Source organism: Pristiophorus japonicus, chromosome 1 (assembly GCF_044704955.1).
Source record: "Pristiophorus japonicus isolate sPriJap1 chromosome 1, sPriJap1.hap1, whole genome shotgun sequence".
NCBI lineage: Eukaryota > Metazoa > Chordata > Chondrichthyes > Pristiophoridae > Pristiophorus > Pristiophorus japonicus.
This window is the reverse complement of record NC_091977.1, coordinates 79,392,682-79,397,749: the sequence shown is the minus strand read 5'-3', so window position 1 is coordinate 79,397,749 and position 5,068 is coordinate 79,392,682.

The following is a 5,068-nucleotide window of genomic DNA, read 5'->3' as shown; positions in this document are numbered from 1 at the left end:
TGAATATATTTAAGGAGGAGATAGACAGATTTTTGAGAGATAAGGGAATACAGGCTTATGGGGAGCGGGCAGGGAAGTGGCGCTGAGTTGATGATCAGATCAGCCATGATCTTATTGAATGGCGGAGCAGGTTTGAGGGGCCAAATGGCCTACTCCTCTCCTATTTCTTATATTCTTATATCATAGAATGCAATCCCCAAATCATCAGTAAAAATCCTTTAATCTCATGTAAAAATAAATACATTTGACTTATTCAGTCATTGTAACCCAGAGGCTCTCATAGTAATGAGGGTAAGGTGTATAAGCAGCAAGTTTTTTTTAATGAAATAAAAGCTCACTGAGCTGCAGAGTTCTTGGCTTCTGTGTGATATTCGTGGGATTAGATCATGTGACAAGAAGGCTGCGAATACAAACACTGTAATGAAAATACTCTTGACACAATGAGCCAGGAAGAGTCTGACTTACCAGGAAATTATATGCAACATTTTACTGGGGTATTCCACAGTATTGAACTGTTTGTGCTGTATGTGACCGAATGATAATTAGTCTAATTATTAAAGCCAAGACACTACAATTAACTTTTTAGTGCTGCCACACAACAACCTATAATCACTTCAGTGAAATACTGGTAAACAGCAGCTCATGTGGAGCAGTTACAAGGCTGAATCATGTAGGGTGTGCAGGCTGGTTAACTGGACTTTAAGTCAAGAAATTCTTTACCTCCTGAGGAAGGAGTAAGATCATTTCTGTTGGGTCAAATAGCAAGTTAGGAAATGAGTTTCTTCCTACATCACTTCATGAGGCCTACAGATTTATCTGTGTGGTAGACTGTTGTCCTCTTGAGCAGGATAGGCAGATGCAATGCGGCAAGTTTGCAGGGTAGACAAAATGACAGAAATTATTGTGCACCCAAACATTACAGTTTGGTGTCTGAGTGATCCAAAGTAATATTATAAAACTGGCAGTGTTCTGTTAGCTCTGAGGCACATTTAAAACCTGTTTTTTTTTTTCATGTTGAATATTTGAATAAAAAGTCTTCAAGTACCCTTTGATTTAGTGGCTTACAATCAGGTCTGGCTGATTGCTTCAGGACAACCTATTTGTAAATTTCAGCTTGCAGTTATTACAGATACTGCTCTGCTATTGTAATATTTTATCTGATTATATTCATCTGATTGTAGTGTTTTTTTTATTTTTTTTGTTTGGTGAAGTGATTAGAAGTTTCATTTTACAAAATAAATCAAATCAATTTGCACACATGGTGACACATAATAAATAACAAACCGTTGCAGAATGACTGGACAAATTTGTTACCTCGAGCAATCGTTTATCTCCAACCTTTCATTATAATCAGTTAAAGAGACTGAATGCTTTTTGTCAGCCAGTCTACACGAACAATATTTAATTCTATCAAAAAGTACACATCTCCTTTCGAGTATGCAAGCTGAGAACTTTCATGCATTTAATTAAATAAAAACAATAGCATGAACAATTGATTCATATAATCCTTCAGGCACTTCTGACATGATCTCTCTCAGGATACTGGTGCACTGCAGGTATCAGTTTGAGTTCAGTACCCTGCTTAGAGCAAAAATAAAAACTGAAAAGGCCAACAGGAGGTCTGTCAGCATCTGAAAAGAAAAAAGGCAAGTTAACGCTTGGCTGTAGAGCCTTTGTCAGCATGGGAAGCCCCTTAATAGGACTGAACAAAATGAAGGCAGGGAAGAACAACAGGTAAAAGTAAAGAGGAGTGCTGACTCCTGTCATCTTAGTTTCAGTATGTGAGATTGCCTGAGAGTACACTCAGTCCAGGCTGTGTTATTCTGTATGATATACAGAGAAGTAAAGATTTCTAACATTTAAAAATAAATTTAGCTTATCATTTTCTGTTTTTTTTTCCTTCCATGTTATTGTTAGGTTTTTGGGGTTTCTTTATTCTAGATTTATTAGGCTTCCTAATTTCACCTAATAACTTCCGAAGTTCACTACCTTCCTGTCCTCCCTTAATCTCTCCCTCCATCCCTCCATGTGAATTCCTCAACCCATATTCATGGCCACCCCCTTGACCTTGCCATCTCCCATGGCCTCGCTGTTCCTACTGTGTCAATTACAGATAAGGCCATCTCTGACAATTTCCTTGTATCACTCTCCACTCACATCCCCCTTTGCCCACCCAACACTACTTCCCCCTGCATCCGCCCTGGAAAAAAAAACTCTCAACTCTCTTACAACTGCACTTATCAACTCCAAACTGTCCAGCCTTTGGCTCTCCTTTCACCATGACATTTCTGCAGCCACCGATCTGCTCACCCACACCCTCACCACCACCATTGAAGCCCTCGTCCCTATTTAAGCCATTACTTTCTCTTACTCTGGCCATTCCGCCTGATACAGCCATCATGTTTGCTCCCTTGAAAGGATATGGCAGACAACTGGTTTAACTATTCACAGCCAGATTTGGTTGGACCACATAAAGCATTATCGGGTCCTTCTCTTGTCTGCCAAAACTGCTCACTATTCCAGGATCATTCTGGAATGCAAAGATAACCCCCGGCTACTATTCTCTACAGCTAACCATCCCTTAAACCCCTCTCCCCTGTCACCACCACACTCACCTCCAACAACAAATGTGAGGAGCTCATCGACTTCTTTGTCTCAAAGATTGAGACCATTTGATCAGCTGCCTCTGCCAGTTCCCTTCCTTCCCCTAGCCCACCGGGCCATACTTCCTCTTTAGTTCTCACTTAACTTGCATCTTTCTCCAGTTTCTCTTTGATCTCTCCTCTTGACCTCTCTACGCTCATTTTGCCATGAGACCCCTTCCTGCTCCCTGGACCCTATTCCCACTAAACTGCTGACCACCCATCTTCTTTTTCTGGCTCTCATGTTCGCTGACATTGTTAACGGTTCTCTCTCCTCAGGTACTGTCCCAGTCTCCTTCAAATCTGCAGTCATCACCCCTCTCCTCAAAAAACCAACACTTGACCCCGCTGTGCTTGCAAGCTACCGCCCCATCCCCAACCTCCCTTTCCTCTCCAAAGTCCTTGAACATGTTGTCACCTCCCAAATCCATGCCCACCTTTCCCAGAACTCCATGGTTGAATCCCTTCAATCTGGTTTCCTCCCCTGCCACAGTACTGAAACGGCTCTCATCAAAGTCACAAATGATATTCTTTCTGACGATGACAAAGGTAAGCTATCCATCCTCATCCTCCTCAACCTGTCTGCAGCCTTTGACACAGTTGACCTCTGCATCCTCCTCTAATGCCTCTTCATCACCATCCAGCTGGGTGGGACTACACTCGACTGGTTCCATTCTTATCTATCTAATTGTAGCCAGAAAATCTCCTGCAATGGCTTCTCTTCCCAATATTCTGGTATCCCCCAAGGATCTATCCTTGGCCCCCTCCTATTTCTCAAATATATACTGTCCTTTGGCGATATCATCCAAATACACAGAGTCGGTTTCCACATGACAAAACCCAGCTCTACTCTCCAGCACTTCTCTCAACCCCTCCATGGTCTCTAAATTGTCAGACTGCTTGTTCAACATCCAGTACTGGATGAGCAGAAATTTTCTCCAATTAAATATTGGGAAGACCAAAGCCATTGTCTTTGGTCCCCACCACAAAATGTGTTCCCTAGCCACCACTGACTCCATCTCTTTCCCTAGCATCTATCTGAGGCTAAGCTAGATTATTCGCAACCTAGGCATCATATTTGACCCTGAAATGAGCTTCCGGCCACATATCCACAGCATAATTAAAACCGTCTATTTCTACCTCAGTAACATTGCCTGTCTCCGCCCCTGCCTCAGCTCCTCTGCTGCTGAAACCCTCATCCATGCCTTTGTTACCTCTAGACTTGACGACTCCAATGCACTCCTGGCTGGCCTCCCACATTCTATCCCATGTAAACTTGAGGTCATTCAAATGGTGGGCAGCCCATGTCCTAACTCGCACCAAGTCCTGATTACCCATCACCCCTGTGCTTGCTGACCTACATCGGCTCCTGGTTAAGCAGCACCTCAATTTCAAAATTCTCATCCTTGTTTGCAAATCCCTCCATGGCCTCACCCCTCCCTATCTCTGAAATCTCTAAGTCTCATAACCCCACAAGATATCTGCGCTCCTCAAATTCTGCCCTCTTGAGCATCCCTGATTATAATCACTCAACCATTGGTGGCCGCGCCTTCAGCTGCCTGGGCTCTAAGCTCTGGAACTCCCTCCCTAAAGCGCTCCGCCTCTCTACCTCTCTTTCCTCCTTTAAGGCACTCCTTAAAACCTACCTCTTTGATCAAGCTTTTGGTCATCTGCCATAATTTCTTTTTATGTGGCTCGGTGTCAAATTTATTTGTTTTATCTTATAACACTGCTGTGAAGCGCCTTGGGATGTTTTACTACGATAAAGGTGCTCTATAAATAAAGGTTGTTGTTGTTCCATGTGTCAGATGACTCTCATAGGTGAGCCCTAACTTTCTATGTCCCAGAGAATGTTTTCATTTGCCTAGATGTGTAGATAACTTTGTAGCATACACAAAGATTATACTGTGATCCAGCACTTGCATCTTATTCCTTCTGCCACATAGGAACTAGGAGCATAGGAGAGTACAAGGATTGGAAAAGACCATTATGGTCCTTCTGGCAAGCCCCAGTGTCTAGGAAGTATGATATCCCAAGATTCTATTCATTCTCTTTCGACAATTTTTATTTTACCAGTGTTGTCTTAAAACAAAGTTCTGCTTGTTCACTTGAATAGTAATGAATTCAGTCTTCCAATTATAATAATTTTATTCTTTAACTTCAGCATACAAAGCTATTTACAAGTGGAGTATAGTCACAGATAGAGCAAGGTGTACCTAGGCATGGGTATGTCCATGCTCACTAACAAATGAAAAGGTTTACATTTATTCACTATTTTCTTATCAAAGTGGAGAAGGCATTATCTAATGTGGTAGTGTCTCGCTACTGCATAGTCCAGAGACATAAGTCGACATCAACAACACACAGAAAAACATTGTGGCCTTACTGTGCAAGCATAAACCACTAGCCTCTCGACTTTTCTGATC